The following is a 22,789-nucleotide window of genomic DNA, read 5'->3' as shown; positions in this document are numbered from 1 at the left end:
GTGTCCAGCACATAGGGCTCACATGAGGTTTTGACACAGGGGGAATGTTGCTGTTGGCAAATATCACATTTGTCTTATTGACATGTTGTCGAAGCTTCATGGGAGCAGTTTTTTATGCTAAACATTAATCATGCTCATTTCCTGTGTTTTTCATTTATAACAAAGTAGGTTCATTCTCAGAAAGGCATATCAGTCTGGAGCTCAACCTGATTTTTTTATTGACACTGGTTTACATCATCTTTACAATGACTGATTAATACCCACCAGCATCATTAGGACTGTGCAGCTGGAGTGATGAAGGGATGGAAGAGGATGAGGAAAAGATTTTGGGTGTGGGCTGATAAAGCTGCTCTGCAGAGGAGGCTGTAGTTTGGAGAGAAGAGTGAAATCATAAGCTGCAAGAACAAGAAAAAAAAACAGAAGGAGGAGGAAGTGATGGTCACCAAACAGAGTGAAGGAAGGAGGAATAGAGGAATATGTGAAATGAGGGGGGAGAGGAGAAAAGTTTGATATCAGGCTTGTGGCAGAAAAACTGAGAAAATAAAAGGGACAACAAGGAGGAATTATCAGCCATCCTGATGATGCACTAAGACCTCTGAATAAATGTGCCCTTATCATCTATGAAATGATGCTATAATCTGGTGACTGCTGTAAAAGAAGGCACTGAGTCCCAAACACTGTTTTTTCTTGAGCCCTAAACATGTTCATTTTTGTCTAAGCAAAGATTTCCAAGGCTTCCTCAATGACAGCTGTCACTGTGAATCTGTTAAGTAAATAATAAATCTGTCAATCAAGCCGTGTGAAAGGATGGTGTGAAGACTCCAATTAGGCTGCAGAACACATGAAATCATGAACCCCACTGTGCTCCACAGGGTGCTTTTTAAAAATCGTGTGTGATCACGAGTAAACAAGAAAGAAAGAGAGAGCCTGAGATGTTCAGGAAAAGTAAAAATAAGAGCATTGAAGTCAAACATGGGGAAACAGTTACAAACAGAAGGCTTCTGGTGGCTGGAAAGTTAAACGCAGCATGAATGCAGACCAGCAGGTGACTGAGGTGTGGGTGTGATTGTGTATCAAATGATAAGAGCTATTCAGTGGGCTGAAAAGTCTGGAACAGTTGGAAATATGATGGTGAGGAAAGAAAGCAATTTATCATGAAGTGAAAGATAGAAGGGAAATATAACAGAATGAAAAACAAACAGAATGTATTATTTTACCTTGAAGATCATAATTTCATCCAATTACCACCTTCAACTGTAAGCTTACAAGCAACACACCACTCAGTGTGTGTTGGTGCCTCAGACCAAGTAAACCAAATGAACCAAAGGAGTTCATTCAGGTAAACTTAGAACATAATGGGTGAGACGGGACACAGGACTGGAGGGTGACATGGACATTACTAAACAAACACGTGCAGACGAAGTCCTTTTAAAGTCATCAGCATTTATATACTTGTAATGCATCACCGTCTCTCCAACACGCACACGCCGGGATCTTCAACTCTCCTTTGGTCCACTTATATAAAGCCAATTATTATTCACCACCTTCCACCCACCCACACACTCCTCCCCTCTGCCTTAGCATCCACCCACCGCTGTATCCAGGCAGAAGCCATTAGAGACCACACACAGCAGGAACACTGAACCATTTATGGACACAGGACTATTCATGTCACACACACTGTGTGTTGGCTCAGCATGGTGGGAAACACATGCTGGTATCTGCTGCTCGACTGTTATATTCGCTTGGAATGTGACAGGAAGTTGGTCAAACTGAGCGCTAATAAAGTTTAAATAATCTGCAACGATGCACAAAAAAGTCACTCTGCAGTCGACTGAGTGACAGAATGAAAGTGTCAGCTGAAACGATTTAAAAATCACACAAAGAATCGGCCCTGGCTTTAAAAATGACTAATCAAACAGAACTGACCTACACATTAATCAAAAAGCAATGTTTACAGAAGAAAGGCAAGATACAGTCACTACTACAGAAATACCGCTTTACCAGTGCCCACAGCTCTGACATATGCGTCACTTTCAGTCAGAGTGAGACTGCAAATACATTTATAGTTGAATTTCCTTAAAGGCATTTAAAACGATCGACTACTGTAGCTACAGACATACTTTTCATTTATCATCTAATCACATCGTGAAGCCTCTAAACTCGCTTTTCTGTAGTCTGCTCACATGTGCAGAATGCAGAGGTATGCAGTATGAGCGACATCTTCTCTCAACACATACATGCACTAAATTGCATAAGAGAATTCTTGTGCATACATGACTGGAGTGCTATGTACAGTATATAGAGCTTTTTTACTCTGAGCACATTTAATACAATATCCGTTCCCTGTTCTCTTTCATAATATAAAATAGCAAGATTAAAGGTGGGGAAGGATTTCCTCTCACTGTGGGATCAGTAAGCTCCACATTCAGAGTGTTTTGGTCTCTTCTTATCACTTCCCTGGGAGACATATTCCCCAAACTATTAAAGTATGGCCAAATTGATGCTGGTAGGAGGAGAGGTTTTGGCATTAGAGTAAAATAAAATTGTCTGTCCTGGTAAAAGACATAAAATGGAAAATATGTCTCGACTGCAGTAACTTCCAGAGAGCCAACCAACTGTGCTCATGTGAGGCTCCAGTTCAAGTCTATTCGTAACATTTGTGCTTGTTTGGGAACGACCAAAGAGATGTTTTTGTGCCTCTGCTACAGAAAAATACTCACTTCTTTGCTTCGAGCAATGTTTACACGGAGCAGGAGAAAAATTGCTGTCCCTTTATCTTTTCATTCCATGCACGCTCTTTCTAATGCATGCAACACCATTAAATATACCTCATTATTATAAAATAATGAGGCACAAATATTAAAATAACCCTGTGCCTCAAAACAAATCGCTGCTGTATAACATGGTTCACTAGAAAACCAAATTATTCTTCAACAAATCATCAAAATGGTCTTTAAAATATTACAACTATTGCATTAAATTTTTTATATGACTTGGCAAATGACTCTTTTGTCACACTGCTGTACTGTTAATAAATACTAAAATAGTAAATAGTTGGTTTCACAGGTTACATTATTTTATTTTTCACATTTTTAATGGGACGAATTGGAGGATTTTGCCAAGACTGAATCCAAACAAAGACCTGTGACCAACATGCCACAAATCTAGCCTTATTGATTTTGTGTCTTTTTCACATAGAGGGGGTGTCAGCCTTTCTAATAAAATATTGATTATGCTTCAATCATCTTCACCCAGCATCCCGAAGCTACTGGTGTGCAACAGTCTGTGTTGTTCAGTGAACGTAATGGATTGGATTGTCGGGTAATAACATTCAGGCTCAGAGGCAGGATTTAGTCCCTGGAGGTAACAAGGTTACAGGTTCAAATCCCGCGGGTGCTGCCATCTACATTCTACAAACAGGCAGACAGGAAGCCAATGGAAATATGAAACCTCTGGCAAACAATGTGTACGTGATTAAAGGAAGCTGCACGTGGGGGGTGGCTGATGCAGGGACACCGAAGGACAATCTTAGAATGTATCTTAATCATTTTGTAGAGGAAAGCAGTCAGTGGAGATTCAAGGCTCACAATATAATGGCAGCCTTTGAGGTACGGGTTTACAAGGAGGCCCCAAAAAAAGCAGAAGTCATGATGGATCAGGTTTCATGTTGCATAGTTAATAAAAACCTTGTTAATGTGGGCGTGTGTTTGATTAAAACAAACATTTTGTGATAGTCTCAGCCATTCCCAGGATTTTGTCAGTGAGCGGCACATTCAAACTTAAAGTAGGGGGCACTCGGCAAAACAGAACAACTGCTTAGATAGAAATCCAGTGTAGGAACGAAAAGTACGATTTTCAGGCGAAGCCTCGATACAGATGTATTACTGTAACCTGCATAAACAAGAGTCTAGCATGGTTTCGTGTTCAACAAATGTTTTACAAAGAAATGCAAGCAGTATTCAGTGTCTTTACCCCTATAGTACTTCAGTATTATGCAGGAACACGTAAATTAATATTATACAACCGGGTCATAATTATTTATTTATGTGTATCTCTCTTTAATGTTGCAGCTGGAGATGATTTTAAGTACTTGTATAGTACTGGGTAGTTTTATCTTTTATAATAGTGCAGCTTGCATGAGTAAATCCAAATGTTAAAATCTGCAACAGAAGAAGAAACCAAGCTTTAAACTATGTGGCCTTACATGCAGGAAGGTGGTAGAGTAGAAGAAATAAAAATACCTGGAGTATAATAACATTAAAGCGAGCTTCAGTTGAGTAAATGCATGAAGTTACATATCCACATGCTCATGCAGTGGTGCTTTGTGCTGTGAAATGAATATTGTTGTAGTCCAAAGATATTGGTGTAGGTGGGACACATATTAGTGTGCTGATGCTGTTGCTCTAGAGCCAGTCTCAAAGTCACGCTCCGCGCTCACTGGGATGTATTGAATCAGTAATCAGATCATATTTTTTTAAAAACACTTTAAATTTTTAAAAAGTAAAAATTGTCTGTGTTAAACCTTTTGCTGACGTTGCTTTATAATATACAGATTTCTTAATGTCATTTGCACTACTACTTGTTAGAATTCCATATTACACAGTTGGACCTTATTATTTTTTGTTATTTAATTTGGTCTTGTTCTTATTCTTTCCATCTCACCCAATCACTGGCATCACACCAACCATCTGCATGTCCTCCTTCACTACATCCATGAATCTTCTCGGAGGTCTTTTCCTTCTGCCAGCACCGTCTTTGACATCCATGGTTCAATATATCCATTATCCCTCATCAGCACATGCTCACTCTCATATATAAAAATTATTAGGCCTTCACTTAGGCCATATAGTACTTCTACTTATAAAAAATTTATTTTTGTTGTAAATTATACCGTTTGTATTGTTCTGCTACTGCTGCAAGAGTAATTTCCCCCATGGTATCAAGTACAAAGTGGTATAAAGTATCCAAACATTCTACAACCTACTGCAAAACAGGGAGAAGGACAGAAACCACACTTTTAACTCAAAGAGACTTCATCTATTTTACCTTTATGGGGTTAATGAAGTGATAGTCACAGATAAATTTAATTTATATTTCAAACAGACCTCTCACACAGGGCACAAGCTTGGACGCAAACACCCAGAACAGACATATCGACTGAAGGAAGAAATGTTGCTCAGAGGTGTAATAAAATGTGATCAAATGAAAGTAATAAAGTATTAATGAGGATGAGATAATTCAACCGGGCATAAAAATAATCAATGTGTGCGACAATGGAGAGGAAATGGCCACTTTCACTGGCATCTCATCCTACTGGACCGCTGCCCACATCGTTAGAGGTGATTCCCCAGTCAAAAATATATCTCATACTTTGAGCTGTCCCTAATCACTGTCTCCATTACATTTCAGGGATGGCGGAAAAGAAGGAGGAAGGACAGAGAAGTATAATCACGGATGTAAAGTGCACGAGGTTGACTACTTTTTTGAAATAACAGCAAGTGTTCTGGAACCAGAAAGAGAAACGGTGAAAAACAGAGGCGGTATAGGCCAGAGAGACCAAGAAGACAAGGATGATGAAAAAAATGAACGAAAGGATGATGTAAAATGATAAAGAAAGAAAACACGAATTCTGTGAGAAAAGGCTTCCTTGATGTTGCTTTTTTAATAAGAGGTTAGAGATTGATTAAATTTAGAGATGCACTGATGCGCTGTCAGCTGATTCACTCGCTGGGTAAACACCTTGATTAATGTAAACCCAGTGTATCTTCTTTTCTCTGAAACAAAATGGAACATGCGCTGGGCTGTGACTGTTTCTGTTTTAATTATAATTCTGATTGCACTGCAGCCATCTGCCGTTTCATCGATCCAATAGCTTTGCATTAGGAAGTCTTTTTTTGTGCTGCAGTGATTCCCATAAAAGTAATTATTGTTCAGCATTAAATGGATTCATCTTCAACACAATCAGCTCAGCTCTGCTGTTGCAGCTGGTTTAGATGAAATACTAAAAGAAGCTAAACACAGCTTAGTATGATAGTATGATGCAAACATTTACAAAATAATTTGGGGGAATACTGTATACATTTTAACTGAATGGCCAATGTCTCGTAGATTTAAAGAAGATGAATCATGTATATCATGAAATCTCATTTTTTAGGAAGATAATCAGAAATGGGAGAAAAAATGAAAATGGACAAGCATTTATATCACTTCTCTGTTACTGACAGCTCAAACATTTTACAATTATTATTTAGATTAATACGGTACGCTTAACACATTCTATGAACTTTAAACACTTTACCTAACTGTCTCCACATTTAATCTAACAGGCTTGTTTTTGGACTGTTGGAGGAAGCAGAGTATCCAGAAGAAATCCACACAAGCCAGGAAGAACCTGCAGACTCCACCCAGAAAGGCCTGAACCAATCAGGATGCTGAAACGAGAAACCTTCTGGCTGCAGGGCAACAGTGCCAGCCACTGCACCACAGTACCGTCTGATAGCTCTAATCAGCGCATCTCTAACTCAAACACCAGTTTGCTGTGTTTGAAAGTTTAGGGATCAATGCAGATTACAGCTATTACAGCACAGCAGTGCCGTGGTTAGCACTGCCACCTCACAGCAAGAGTGTCCTGGGTTTGTGATGACACTTCACTACTTGTAGTTGACAGTCGTGGCTGGAAATGGTTGATTTGTGACCATTCATAACTGTTGCCACATTAAAGGAATCTTATTCAGAACTCAAATTTGATCACTACAGTGATCGAAAGCAAATTGAAAAAACTTCTTCAATTCAACAACACTGCAGATACAACACAACTAGATGCAGAAACCAGTAACAACAAATCCCTCCTTTTTGCTGTTTCGTATTTTCACTGTGTCTTCTAGATTTGCTTTGATCTTTTTGTTTTTACGTTGCAATCTAGCATCATCCAACATCTGCCTGCATTAAAAGGGACTGAATTAGAGAAGAGCATCATGGTGTCACCTTCTTTGTTCAGGTGACATTTGGCTGTTGGCAGTTTTATAAGGAAAACTTAAAGGCAAAAGAACATACAGCTATCACTTTCTCCAAACACTTTTACTTATTTCCACTGGGTCAGTACTGCAAACATGAAGTCATGTGGTAAGGTTTACTGAATGAAGCATTTAAAAAAGAGAAAAATGGCACAAACATGGAGGAAACAGCCTGTTGATTGTTGGCAACAAGTCCCTGTTCTCCTGATGCATGCTGCTACATCACACACAGCCTGGAGGGATGACTCGCACACATTTTCTATTTGTTCAAAAAAACCAACTGTCACACACACACACACACACACACACACACACACACAGCAGTCCTGGGTTTCCTGGCTTGGATGACGGCAGTGAGATGTTCAGTATTCAGAGTGAAGGAATAAAACCAGTGAACAGGGCGAGCTGGCTTCAGTAACAAAGCAGCCTCTTTGTGACTCGCTCACTGGGACTCGTGTGTGTGTGTGTGTGTGTGTGTGTGTGTGTGTGTGTGTGTGTGTGTGTGTGTGTGTGTGTGTGTGTGTGTGTGTGTGGGGCAGGATCTCTCCTCATAAAGCATTTGTTCATGCATAAAGCGACTGCACATTAAAACTTTGCGTACTGTAGACGGCGCTTCTACGAGCATATGCGTGACAACACAGCTTACTCACGCACAAACGCACAAAGCCATTTTACTTACCCAAACCAAACTCATGGGGTCGTGGAGGAGTTTAGCTGCCCTGCAACAATCAAGAAAATGTGATGAGGAGACGGCCTGAACAGAAAATTACACACATTAAAACAATATTAGCATCTTGAACACATCCTTGGGACAGACTCTCTAAAATGCACCTTTCAATCATAAGCTCAGAAAGTGGTTTCTCACAGTGCGGCATCCTCCTTTACTGAGCCAGCTTCTCTTCTACCTTAATGTCCTGAGACACTTAACCAAAGTAAACAGATCAATGAAAAGAAATTGCTTTGTTTCACTGTTTGGCTGTAAAGGATTTGTCTCCACTGCACCTATAGAAAACCACTGAGAGAATCAGCGGCTAATATTTCTATTGAGAACCTGGCACACTCTACAGGTTTCTACTGATGTGCCTTTAGTGCTTGTTCCTTCAGCACACAAGCACAGAATATCATTTTGTGCTCTGATAGGTTTTATCACTGGCTACTTTAATCCTTTCAGATTTTAGTACCTCATATGTGGTATTCCAGCCCCTGTAATTGTGCGTTCTTTACTCTTCCAAGTGTCTTGGTAAATAACAAAGAGTTTAAAGGAGCTGCCAGGGTAAATTAAATGTTAAGACGGAGAACATACAGCTTTTAAAAGTATGGGAATTTAAACGTCTCAGTGGCTGCGTGGGCTGATGAAGCGACGGCTTGCCAAGACTTCAGCAGCCTGCGTGTCTTTCCTGAGGTAGTGATGAGGATTCCTCTCTCCAAGGTAAAGGGTGTATAGATTGGATTATTGATCGGTGTGCACAAAAGGAAGAGAAAAGGAAGTGTATGTGAGAGAGAGGGAGAGAGAGAGAAACAGGAAGGAGGGAAGAGAGAACGGTTCAGAAAGCCAAAGCAGCCAGCTGGTAGATGAAAGCAAGCTCCATAATGACGGAGAGAGGTGAGTGTTATGCCACACAGTGTTTTTTTTAAAGATGCATCAGGCTGTTCTCGTTCTGTCAAAGCTGCTGGCATTTACACACAAGGTGCCCTTCAGTGTCTGCGCCCTGATGCTCCTGGTTACGGCAGGTTAGGCAGACGTGTTTGTCACTCCCAACTCAGTGTCGTCTCTCTCTGCAGTTTGCCTTTTGCCCTCAATCCCCCCAAGCAGTCGTGTTAGATGGCTGTCCCATCCCTGAGTCTAGGGTCTCTTCCTTTACAAAGGAGAGTTCTTCCTCCTCACTGTCACCAACTATTGCTCATAAAGGATTATCGGATGATTAGGATGTTTTTTGTTTTTTTTTACTGTTTCAATGTTTTTTACCTTACAGTACTTTACTGTTATGTAGGAGTATAGCGTAACTGAGAACATAGGTTTTATTCGATGGGAACAATCTTTGCTCACAGATTTGATCAGAAGTCAGTTACAGGCAAGGAGTAAGGATGTCTGGTTAAAGATGACTAAGATGCTCATTTCCAGCTTCATCCCTTGTCATAAACAAGCTGATTCAGTAATCACAAATAATGTGCTTTTCATTGACATCATTATAATAATAAGTCAGAAAAAAAACTATCTGAACTTTCAAAGAGATTACACTGACGTCACTGTTTGATACATACATGTATCTATACCATTGTGCCCTGTGGACGACAACAGACTAGTGTCATTTTGGCCTGACATTCTTAATTTAATTTCATTATTTAATGACATAATTTTCTGTCCATTGCGTCTCGATTCATCACTCAGCAATTCCAAAATAACTTTTTGCATTTTCACATCACTCATTTCTCCCTCGTGATGTGAGTTTGTGAGATTCCAATACTATTCTTTCAAAGAGCAGTGCTGCATTAATGACAGATTACATACTAGCAAATTGGATTTCCACTTTCATTTAGCTTTTCTTTTTTTTTCTTTTTTTACTTTTCTGTTGCAGTTTTGTTAATTTTAGGCAATTATGTGATTAAACCCTAGAAAAGAGTTTTGTATTGATACATTTCATCACACCTACAAGCCAAATGTCTTCCACCCTAACTGGAAACACCTGCAGAGTTCATTTTTGCTCCAATGGTGATTATGTCAGCAGAGAGCGAGCTCTTTTGCAGTCCATTTGTGCACCAAGGGAAAAAAGGGAAAATGCTGCTAAGTGCTTACTCAGTGTGTTATTATGTGACACTTAAGGGCCAAGCATCAGAGTGTGATGAGCTGGTAGTCAATGAAAGTTGGTAGGAGTGATCAGTGCCGACAGACTTGCTGCAACATCAAGGTGTAACAAACTGAAAAATGTGCGAGTCCCTGAGTGGAGCCAACAGGACCAGAAATAAACTACCTAAAGGCTGCTGATGATGATCCGAAGGTGACAGATGAAATGAAAGCAAAGTTGTCCATCTCCTGTGAGCCGGTTCAACAGTCAAAGACAAATCTGCTGCTTGTTTTTGCCAACAAATTTGCTGTCCTGTCTGTTTGACTGTAACAATTTTGTGTGTACCCATCTTTAAAAAAAATCAAATCTCCTTTAAATATTTGAGGATATAATTGTGTTCTCTGGTTGGATAGTATATTTTGCAAATTGAAAACAGCTACTGTATCTGGCTGCTTGCCACGCCAGGGAAACCTTCCCTGCTTCGATGTCCGACCGTGGATGGCTGCCAGACTTTCAACACTCAATTGGTGTTTCCCCAAAGTAAGATTGCTGGCATGCAAAGGATCCCAAAGCTAGACAAAAGCACCTGCTGCTTAAAATTGCTCAATTACTTAATACTCAATACAGCAGCTCACCTGTTGCCTGGAGCCAAAAATGCACCAAAACAATTAAAAAGTGACATGATTGTTAAAAACTCTAAGGAGCTTGGAAAGAGAAGCGACTGGACTTCTTTAAGTTTTTTCACCTCTCATCAGCGAGGTTCTAAGACCAAATGATGGAGAGTCCCAGGTACTCTCTAGTGGGGGTGTCCCTTAAGAGAATCATTGACCCACTACTGGTGATGTGCCTCATCACACGAGTCGGGGTGTGAAAAAGGCTGTGGGTGATTATCAATAGAGGTTTCGAGTGAAGCCACTGTGAGAGCTTGCCCCCACCCTATCATGAGATCAACTGACGCAAAGTGTGAGTGGGCATTAAGGAGGCTGGGAAGGATCTCAAAACTGGATTATAGATGGCAGACAGTTGGTGTCGTAAATCAACGCCTCTGTTCAAAGATAGACGTTCACAGTAGACATAGATGCTTCTTTCACTCCTCTTTCAAACCATCTGTCTTCTCTTATCTGGATCCAGCGTAAGTTTCTGGACCTCTTAGATTTCTTAGATGACCATGACCCGGATGACTGAAAACCTACACAGATGATTGTTACCGATTTTTTAAAGTTATTTTAATAATGATTCATTCAGTGGGTCAAGTGCTAAAGATCTTTACAACATTTCAGTGTTTTTTAGGCTTCTTACCACCTGATGCCCAAATGCAGAAGCAGTAATTATTGATTTTGATGTGACGCTCTGGTTTAAAAGCCACTGTAATGAAGCTTTTACTTAAATATGAAATATGAACAGTGTGAGTCCACTCCTGCTTTTAGAAAACAAAATATGCTCCTCTTAAACTCACTAAATGCTTCTGTTTCATTGCCAATGTTCCAGCAACTTCTGCTATTCACTAACAGCAGTAAACTTATCACAGCGCTACCATGTAGCACAATGCCACCCAGCTGACAAACAGAGAATGCACTATTATATTTTTAAGTGATTCAGGTCAAATTATACTAAAAGATTTTTAGGATTCCTAATTTTTCAATGTTACAACACTCCTGAGTTTATTCTTTGTTGGAATTCATCACTTTTGGTTCAAGTCAAATTAACCAAAACAAAAAACTTCTTAATGGCCCTCACTGTTCGAAGTAATCTACTCTGATTGTGTGCTGATTTAGAAAGGCAGCTCTACAAAGGTTTAAGAGAGAGAGAGAGAGAGTGAGCGTGTGTGTGTGTGTGTGTGTGTGTGTGTGTGTGTGTGTGTGTGTGTGTGTGTGTGTGTGTGTGTGTGTGTGTGTGTGTGTGTGTGTGTGTGTGTGGTAAGTCAGGCAAATGAAAAAGAAAAGTCAACTAGCAGGAAGGTGATGCAGTTAGTGCATCTGATGTGTTGTGGTCTTGTTTCTTTCTTTATCTGTCAGCCACATTTTGTCTTCGCTGTCTTGTTATTATGCTGCCAGCATAAGTGTGCCAAACACACACACACACACACACACACACACCCACACCCACGCACAAACACACACACACACACACACACACACACACACACACACACACACACACACACACACACACACTTCTAGGACAAATAATAATGCCATGGAGTGCAAAAGTAAACAAAAGAGGCAGGTATAAACCTATATAAGGACACAAACTACACACACAAAACACACACTTCCTGTCACAGGGCAGATAAAATAGCTGGAGCGCCGCAGTAAACAAACATTGTAGCATCCCGGGCAATAACAGAGCCGCGTTTCAGAAATCGATAAAGAGAAGCATGGCTGACACCTTCACGAATATGAGATGCTGGTTCACAGGCCACAGCAAGCAGCTAACACAGATTCTTTCTGCTGCTCTCTAAAGAAACCACCATCATGTTTGTGCAACAATCCCAATGTAACACACTAAGAACCAAAAATGCAGGAATTTAGCTGCAGAAGCAATGGCTCCAGGATTTACAGCCCTATTCCAGAGAAGGTAAACTGATTGGTGCTGAAAACTAGATGTATGTTAGATTTTCTACACATTCCATAACTTTCACTTTGCCATATTTGTTCTGGTTAGCCCATGAGCCATGTTAATCTTTTTTGGAAACACATTTTTTATCCATTTCCTGTGTCCTGGAACTTTGTTTGATCTTTGCAGCACCGATGTTTTACAAAAAGACTTCCAAAAAGTTAAGCCTTTCAATTCAGTTTTATTTCATTAGCTGGGCCCACGTCCTCATTTTAGATTTGCTAATATTTTTAGGAGATAAAGGCGAATCGCTTAAAACAACACATCTCCCCTCTCATGTTCTGAATTCCCCTTTCTTAAAAACCCAGAGAGATTATAGTTGCCCTACATTGAAGAACACCAAACCCTCTTCCTATTTTATTGCTTATTTTCATCAACAATTCTGCTAATTTTGTGTGTGTGTGTGTGTGTGTGTCCACCCTAGGGGAGCTGGTGTACCACCTTCTCCCGCTAGTTGGAAGCAACTTTTACACACATTTCTACACTCCTCTCTTTTTTTTTCTTTTCTTGTTTTTGTTCCCAATTTTCAACATTTTTAACCCCATTTTTCACTGTTTTTACACACACATCAACTTTTTCCACACAACCATTCTCTTTCATCTCATAACATACTTGTACTCGCATTTCTTACCATACAGTCAAATATTGAGTTTTATCTCTGGCCACTGGGTGAAACGTCCGCTGCTACTGGATCTAGAGCCCATATTTACATTCAGAGCATCCCCTGCAATGGCCTTCTTCCCTTCTCGGCAAAAAAAGTGCTAATATACCGTCACTCCGCACACTGTATTGTGCAGACGTGATTATCAACAGTGGACTTGAACCACCGTTCCCTGTGATGGACCGGTGTTTTTGCAATTACTTTCTAGCAGACGATTGCTTTTCTTTGCACAACACCAGAACCGAACACAAGCCTGGGGACTCGAACCCCAGGATTCTCCTCCCAGAGACTCGAACTCAGCAAGCACTTCACGACTCGGCAAGACAAAAAACTCCTCATGACTGTATACAAAGTTAGCTACAACTCACCCATCTGCAGGAGTTCCCTCAAAGTTGATGGTCTCGGTGGTGACTGAAACACACGGTTCTGTGACTCCTCCAATTCCTTCGCTTCAAAAGCTGGTAGGACCATCCCATCCTCATCGCCATTTTGTTGTGGAAGTTTTCCATTTAAATAAAGCCTGCAGACGAGCGGTAGCTAACATTCTTTAATCAAAACACACAAAGAACAGACAACCAAGCTTGATGAAGTCCCTGCATGACCACGGGACAGACGGTCAGTAGAGTCTCCCTGAGCCTAGTATGGCTCTCAGTTAATCAAGACATGAGCTGCGGTTTGGGGAAGGCCTCAATGGGGACTGGTGGCAGCTCCCGGGCCTGGCAGATCCTCATGTACTAATAAAAAGTGAAGAAGTTTGCAGGGGGGGCTATACATAATACCCAGAAGGTGCGTGTTTGGAAGTGTGGTCACACTCCTGAAATCCAGATAATTTATCTCCAGTTTTTTACTGCCAACAGTCACCTCAAGGTGCTGTATACTGTATGGAAAAGACAGCAATTAAATTATTTTTTGGTAGAATTAATTCAACAGTCATGGATGGATTTGGTTGAAAAAAAAAAATGGGACCAGAGGTCAGTCCACCAAGAAAGGGAATTTAATCAGATCTGGATTCATGAATGTTGGATGGATTCTTTACTGTAGTGAGATCAGAGAAAACTGGACCTTATGCTTCAGATTTTTACATCTTCACAAATTCATCTCAAACTCATCACAAAAATGACACAAACTAATCCAGTCAGGGACTAAATTCACCCTGCTGCTGAAATTATTACTATGAAACGTCTCTGGAGTCACTCGCAGGCAGATCGGCCTTGTTGTTTACAACCTAAACGAGCTAATTTGTAATTACAGTTTGTGCCTTCCTTTCTTTTCTAAAGTGAAAAATGTTGTTTTTCTACCAGCAGGAAACTTCAGTTCAACAATTCAACAGCGTCTCATTCTACAAACATTTTTCTCTCTACTGAACCAGTCACAGCACACATGTCACATTACAGCAGACCGGATATTAAAATGTCAGACGAATTATTTCAGCATGATGCCCACATTTGTGTCTGCTTCACCTTCTGTCACTGAGTTATTCTTTGCAGAAGACAACAGAAGAAGAGGTAAAGAGCAGATAACAGGTTCAACTCGGAACTCTAATGGTTGGTGAATATTATCACTCTGGTATTTTGGCTCATTAGAACATATTGCTACTCTTGTCATTCAGAAACCTATTAGCACCAAACCTACAGGTCCAGACTCACACTGCTGTTAAACAGTAATGAGTACACTGAAGTAGAGCTGGTTGGATGGCTGTATACCTGATGTGATGGAGAGAGACAGCAGATTTTAGTCTAAGGGAGACTGATGTTTTCTCCATCACTGTCTTCTTAGAAGTTCCTAATTAAAGGGGTTGTTGGACTTTTAAGGGATATACCAAATTAAGAATAATTACCGAGACATTTCTGATTCAATAACAATCTTAAGGCAAAAAGAAAAGACCAGAATTCAAGATGACAAGTAATCCCTTTAACAGCATGTGTTGATCAGTGGGTGGTGGGGAGGTCTGGAAAGTGATTTACAAGTCGCAGCAGGCACCAGACAAGAAATACTGTGATGAAAGAGGCTGAAGGACAGAGAATCATTCCCAGTTTGTAAGGATGTGAGAACATCTGTGGACAGTCAGAGCCCAGATTGCAATTTAAATGTTAACGGATTCAAAGTAAAGCAGGCAAAGTGATAATTACAAGTGAAAGGTGAAGCTACTTTCAGCAGCTCCCTTATTTACAAAGGTCATCACAGCAGATAGCGCCACATGTTTTTTAACACCAGAGATTGAACCAGAGTTGTTTAGGTAAGCCACTACACTATGGAAGTGCTAATTCTGATTACTTTTAATAGGTTATTTTGCTTTGTTTAATTGGAGTCTTCTCACATGTGCACACACTTCCTGCTTTTTTTTTTATTTTTTTATTTTACACTCCTTTCATGTTGCAAAGTACATATGGCAGATATATGATCTTGCAAATAGAAAAGCTGCTATTATGTGAAAACAAAGCTTCTCCAGACATCACCTGATAGGTGCAAGTGAGAACACAAGTGTTCAGCATTAGCTTGTTTGTAACCTCCCAGCTCACGAGCACCAAGCCAGTCAGATTACAGCAATGTGTACAAAGCACTGTTGGCTGCTTGATGCACTCACCGCTCGCAAAATATATCCTTAATGTCGAGGGTTTCACTTCCTGGTTAAATGAATGTTGGAATAACTTTGCATCACTGCGGACATAAAGTTATGTTACACTAGGGCTGGTGCTTTGATCTTTACTGATTGGTTTAGGCAAATCAAATCCTCGCTGTCAGAAATTGGTAAGAATCTCACATTAGATCGAAATGGAGTGCCGTGCGTTATTAATTGTGATTTTGGGCTAATCACCACAAATATAATTAAATGAAAAAGCTACTTAAGGGGTGACAATGGAGAGATAATCCACAGTATGTAGATAAAAAGTAATTTAAAAAAAAATCACTTTGAACGGTCAGTGAACCCAGAAAACGCAATGTATAAAAATTAGTCTATAAACTAGTTACTACATCCTCACACATGGTAAACAGGAGGATATTAGCTTGCGATGACAGCTTCATAGCTAATGGGCTCCCATGTCTTCACATAAACATCATTATTCTTATAAATCTGGCTTGTTGTCAGGGTTAGGTCGCTGGCAGCCAGACGATACTCTGGGTACTTGATCTATTTGTGTGCATGTTCGCCTCATTACTCAGAGTGTGAAGAGCAAATCTTTGGTTTTCGCAAATGATCTGTTACCTGTGCTGCTGCAGTTCCCTAACGAAGAGCTTTCCAGATTAAGGGCCAGACCTGAAATCTCAACAGGCTGAAACGGTGCACAGAGCTGCTCACAGCAGAGCTCGCTCAACAAGGAAGGTCAGGAGTGATGGAAGGATGAAAAAGATCAAATTGTTAATATAAATTGAGACTTTCATTTCATTTACATTAGTGGAAATAATGTTTTATTTTCATTGCTGATGCTGCCCATTCAATGCTGAGGTTAATAATTACAGAAACACAAGTTTAATGTGAGTCTTAATGAGAAGCAGGGTCGTATCGTATCGCATTGTTTTGCCTTTATGCCGGTTCCAAACAGCTGACAGCGTCCCGCTGATGTCAATTATACAACCAAACCAGAGCAGTCAAATACCAGCTCGCTGCAGCATGCAACATTTTCCCATTTGAAGAGAACATATTCATTTAGTGGTTATGAGGCCATTTTCACAACCAACTACACTCAACAAAAATATAAACGCAACACCTTTGTTACTGCTCCCATTCCCCATGGGATGGTCGTAGAGACCTAAAATTCATTCCAGATACACAATATAACCATCCCTCCCAAACAGTGGTCACAAATCAGTCCAAATGTGTGGTAGTGGGCACATCTGCTATATTGAGATAATCCATCCCACCTCACAGGTGTGCCACATCAGGATGCTGATCTGACATCATGAGTAGTGCACAGGTGTACCTCAGACTGCCCACAACAAAAGGCCACCCTGGAATGTGCAGTTTTGTCTCACAGCAAAATGCCACAGATGCCACAAGCAATGAGGGAGCGTGCAATTGGCATGCTGACAGCAGGAATGTCAACCAGATCTGTCGCCCGTGCATTGAATGTTCATTTCTCAACCATAAGCCGTCTCCACAGGCGTTTCAGAGAATATGGCAGCACATCCAACCGGCCTCACAACCGCAGACCTCGTGTAACCACACCAGCCCAGGACCTCCACATCCAGCAGGTTCACCTCCAAGATCGTCTGAGACCAGCCACCCAGACAGCTGCTGGAACAATTGGTTTGCACAACCAAACAATTTCTGCACAAACTGTCAGAAACCGTCTCAGGGATGCTCAACTGCATGCCCGTCATCCTCATCGGGGTCTTGACCTGACTCCAGCTCGTCGCCGTAACAGACTTGTGTGGGCAAATGCTCACATTCGATGGCGTCTGGCACGTTGGAGAGGTGTACGCTTCACGGATGAATCATGGTTCACATTGTTTAGGGCAGATGGCAGCTGAGAATGTCCCAGTTCTTGCATGGCCAGCATACTCACCGGACATGTCACCCATTGAGCATGTTCGGGATGTGCTTGACCGGCGTATACGACAGTGTGTACCAGTTCCCACGAATATCCAACAACCTCGCACAGCCATTGAAGTGGAGTGGACCAACATTCCACAGGCCACAATTGACAATCTGATAGACTCCATGCGACGATGTGTTGCACTGCATGAGGCAAATGGTGGTCACACCAGATACTGACCGGTTCCGGGTCCCCAGACCCCCAATAGCGCAAAAAACTGCACATTCCAGGGTGGCCTTTTGTTGTGGGCAGTCTGAGGTACACCTGTGCACTACTCATGATGTCAGATCAGCATCCTGATGTGGGACACCTGTGAGGTGGGATGGATTATCTCAATATAGCAGATGTGCCCACTACCACACATTTGGACTGATTTGTGACCACTGTTTGGGAGGGATGGTTATATTGTGTATCTGGAATGAATTTTAGGTCTCTACGTCCATCCCATGGGGAAAGGGAGCAGTAACAAAGGTGTTGCGTTTATATTTTTGTTGAGTGTACCTCACATTACCGTCTTATGGCACCAGAAATTTTTATTCCCTGCATACAGAGTGAAATCTCTGAAAAAGATTCAAACTGAAGAATGACGACTGACTCTGTGAAGGTTAGTTATGCTGATTCTAACAGCAGAGGAACCTCCCGACCTCCTCACTGTGTTTTCTTTCACCTTTACACTGCAGAGCGGTCATGCTTTTTCTTTATTCCTGTCAAGTTTAGCCCCTTACATAGGTGGATGGTCATATTACACATGGCCAAACAATGAGATCAGCAGATGTGAAAGTAATTTCTGACATAAGAGTTTTGACTTCCAAAGGCTCTAAATTCTCTGGTTCTGATATTTTCTTCTACTCTTTGTCATCTCAACTGTTGGTCAGGATTTCACTGAAATGTTGTATGTAAAACATGGACCCACTGTGATGTCATCCATTGGTTACCTACTTAAAAAACTGCCCCCTGCTGTCTATTAGAAAGAAAGCAAATTTGAGGCTCTGAGAATGAAGCCACACCCACCACCAGCTTATCCCTTTGCGAGTGGTCGCTAATTAGAAAAAGTATGTTTTATTTTATTTTATTTTATTATTATTTTTTTAAATGACATCAGAAACAGCAGTATGCGACATTACGTGATGGCAGAGCTTCAGTTCATCCTTTGTCATTTTTTTTTTTTTTTTTTTTTTATAAATAGGACAGGGGGAATGAATGAGAGAAAGAGGGGGAGAGAAAGAAAGAAAACCAAAGGGGAGAAGAGACTGTGAGAGGGGGGGGGGAAGAGAGAGAAAAAAAAAAAAGAACTCCTGGGTCACCTGTATGGAGAAAAAAAAAAAAAAAAAAAAAAAACAAACAGAGGAGACAGCAAACAACAAAGAGCAACATAATAATAGAGAAAACAAAGCACCATCACAATAAACTAGCTAGTCATAGATATCAATATTTACTAAATAATAAACGATATTGTGCAGCACGCAAGATAGACAGCGCACAGTGTGCTTTGAGGCAGCAGCCAAGAAAGCTTTAGTCCGCGTCTGTGAATACCCATGTGTGCATACCTGTGTGGATCAGCATGCTTGCATTCCAAAGGTTTCTCCATGTAATGATCTGCTAGGGAGTGTGGGGGGGCCACAGCCCCGTCCTCCAGGGTGTGAAGCGGGTATGGAGGAGATCAAAACTCCAGACATCCAGAGGCCCCCAGAACACAAGAGACCATGGAAGACCAACAGAGGGGCAGCCGCGCCACTGTTCCAGTAAGAGCTGAGGAGAGTCCCAGATGAGGGCTCACTCAGCAGCCGCGGAGCAGAAGTCAGGGGGAGTTGCAGTGACGCGCCCGTGAGCTCCGCCGGCCCCCAGCTGTGCCTGAGTGACCGAGCCCCAGGCCGAGAGGCCGGGGGCACCCCACCTCCAAAGGGGCCCGAGCGAGCCCCAGGCCCCAGGCCCCGACAAGCGGCCGCCAAGGAGTGAGCCGGTGTGTACCCGGACGCCCACCCCCAGACACAAAGAACCACCAACACACCGACACCTGAGGGAGTCCGCCACCGGCAGGGGAAGTGGTGGTGGGTGGAGATAGGCCTCCAAACCTTGGAGGGCCTGAGGTGTCCCCAGAGAGGTGGCGTCTGATACCCAACCTGACATATAGACACAGACATACAGGCACCCACAGACACAAACATCCATTCCCACCCTCATGCTCTCATATGCACTCACTCCACACTCAACCAACGTGGAGACAGACATAAAGAGACGCTGTACACACAATCACACTCCCCAAGCGTACTCTACAAACCGGGTCTAGGGACCCTTGCCCCTGGAGGGGGGAATTGCACCCAGACCCAGGTGGTGTTACCCTTTTCCCTGCGGTGGGGAGAGGCAGACCACCCCGACTCCGCAGCAGCAGGGAGGCCCCACACCCCAGACCGCAGTCGGACGGCCAACTCCTCCCACTAGCCCTCCCGCTCCAGCAGGCCGCAGAGAATGGGAGTGGGAGAAGACTCCAAACCTCCCTCCACCCGCTCATTGTAGTGTTGATGCATATGTGTTCTAAGGTGTAATTAAAACCCAGGAGGGCATGGAGCTACCTGCCAAGGAGCAGCAGGTAAGCGCATAGTCCCTCCTGCTAGCCCTCAATGACTAAGTGTATTTAAAATTGAGAGGTGGGCAACGACGTCAGGGGTGAGGTATACACCCTGATGGTAATTTGGACTCCGTGATTGTGCCCACCCCCAAGATCCTATATGTATGTGTAATGAGAGTGTGAATAATGTGAATGTCTAAGTTGTGGGATAAAATTGAGGCAGAGGCAGCCAGAAGGGGACAGGGGGGGGGGGGGGGGTAGCCTCCTCTGCACCCTGGTGACATGCCCCCACTCCAAGGCCCTGCATGTGTGGGTGGTTGTGGAGGAGCGGGAAGAGGGAGGCAGCTGGAGATGGGGAGGGAAGGAAGGGAGGGGCAGGTAACCCCTCCCTGGGGCCAGCTCCCCCGCTGACCCCAGTAGGCACTCCCACCCTCCGCGACCCGCCAGGGAAGGGGGGCCCAGGCCCATCAGACCGGGGCCCAGTGCAGTAGCGCCCTCCGGCTCCACAGAGCCCTGGACAGTCCACCCAACCCCACCACAGAGAAAACTGCACCCACCCCACCATCCACACATCTTCCAGACTACATAAGACGGTAAACGCCCAGGCTGAGATCTTCCTCCACCTCTCCTGTATCTCCCCCTCCTGCAGAGAGTTCCTGAAGAGAAGAAAGCTCCTGCAAGATGTGACCATCCCCCCCCACCAGTTGAAGAGCCCCCCAGGCGGATCGACGCACCGGCGGCACCCTGCTCCAGGGCCGGGCCCCCATGCACCCACCCGCCCACAACCCCGGCAGCACACCAACCAGGACCCAAGCCCCCGAGGCCCGGCCCGGGCCCCAGCCCAGAGACGGAGTGCCCCCAGAACCTCACGCCCATCCCGGACCCACCCAGGGGCAGCCAGGTTGCCAGGTCAGTAACCCACGTCCGTCAGCACAGACCCTCCCCTAGCCCCGCTGCACGCAGCCGCGAGGAAACAGTCACCTGAGAGCCAACAGAGCCCCCAACCGGACGTGACCGCTACCCCGGGTTGAGCCCCCCAAGGAAGATGCCTCCCGGGAACCCCCCGACGCCCTAAGCCTGTCCCTACCCCCTCACCAATCACAACAGTGAAGGCGGGACCAAACTATGACCCCCCACCCCCACTAGGTGATGGAGCTGATAAAAGGGGCCCAGAGCAATTGATCTAATGTGGTGGCAGAGGCTGTGTCAAGACTAATGTAATCTAATAGATAATTTCTATATTGGTTAGAATTAAGATTATTTTTATTTTTCCAGTTCATGAGGACTGTTTTCTTGGCTATGCATAGGGCAGTGAAAATCATATGGGCTATATTCTTTTCTGAAGTGACATTATCTAAGCTGCCCAGTAGACACACTAAGGGGGAAGTTGGAATGTTACATTTCAGACACTTTGATAAGTCTTCACATATCTCGCGCCAAAACTTTTGCACTGGTGGACAGAACCAAAGAGCATGGATGTAATTGTCTGGTGTATTGCCTTGACAGTGTGAGCAGTTGTTGGAAGATGTAAAGCCCATCTTGAACATCCGATGACCTGTATAGTGCACTCTATGAAGTATTTTGTATTGTATTAATTGCAGACTGGGATTTTTAATTAATTTAAAAGTTTTTAAGCAAATCTGAGACCAGAAGTTTTGGTCTAGGTTGACTGATAAATCTGCTTCCCACTTTGCAGTAGGAAGGGATATTGATTCATCTAATTTAGAAAGTGTTCTGTATATTTTAGATAATAATTTGGGGGATTTAAGAGTAAGAAAATGTGCCGCACTTAGTGGTGTTTGTAATTCAACTTGACTGAGGTTAAATTTCTTTTTTACTATGGATTTAATTTGTTGATATTCTAAAAACCTTATCTTGTTGATCCCATATTGTTCAACTAGTCTGTCAAATGGAATAAATTCTGTTCCCTCTAATATATGTTCTAAGTATTTAATTCCTTTACAACTCCATTCTGGGAAATTAATCATATTATTGTTTTGTAATATGTCAGGGTTATTCCAGATAGGTGTACGTTTGCATGGGATTAATGAAGACTCCGTTATTTTTAGAAACTCCCACCATGCTGTCAGAGAAAAGCTGATGTTGATACTTTTATAGCATTCATGTCTTTTGATGTTTGAGCTAATAAATGGTAGGTCTGAAATCTCTAGATCCTTGCATAGTGCCTGTTCAACATCTAGCCAGGGCTCAACTAAGAAGGTATGTTTTAACCATTCTGAGATGAACTGAAGCCTGTTGGCTAAGAAGTATTGGTGAAAATTAGGCAGATCTAATCCTCCTCTATCCTTGGTTCTTTGTAGCGTTTTTAAGCTAATACGCGGGGGTTTATCTTTCCAAAGGAATTTGGAAATATATGAATCCAGAGATCTGAACCAAGCTTGTGATGGTTTGTTAGGGATCATCAAAAATAAGTAATTTATTTTTGGCAAGATCATCATTTTTATAGTGGCGACCCTTCCCATGAGTGATATGGGTAAAGATTTCCATCTAGTCAGATCGCCTTCTACTTTCTTTAGAAGTGGGATGTGGTTTAGTTTAGTTAAGTCTGAAAGCTTAGGAGAGAAAAAGTATGTTTTAAAGGGAGAAGCGCT

The 22,789-nt window shown here is 42.5% G+C and overlaps 1 protein-coding gene across 4 annotated transcripts in view; it reads right to left on the bottom strand.

Annotated features, from left to right (window-relative positions):
- Window positions 1-22,789, bottom strand: part of slc8a2b (solute carrier family 8 member 2b) — a 206,140-nt gene that overhangs the window by 131,671 nt on the left and 51,680 nt on the right. For 3 of the 4 annotated variants that reach the window (XM_026192632.1, XM_026192631.1, XM_026192630.1), the window contains one exon: window positions 7,696-7,735. The exons of the other annotated variant lie outside the window; for it this stretch is intronic. The gene's annotated coding sequence lies outside the window, so the exon portion shown is untranslated. The remainder of the gene's footprint in view (window positions 1-7,695; window positions 7,736-22,789) is intronic. 4 annotated transcript variants of the gene reach the window in all.

Source organism: Astatotilapia calliptera, chromosome 14 (assembly GCF_900246225.1).
Source record: "Astatotilapia calliptera chromosome 14, fAstCal1.2, whole genome shotgun sequence".
NCBI classification, from domain to species: Eukaryota; Metazoa; Chordata; class Actinopteri; order Cichliformes; family Cichlidae; genus Astatotilapia; species Astatotilapia calliptera.
Note: the sequence above shows the minus strand (reverse complement) of the source record. Positions and strands in the feature narration are given on the sequence as shown.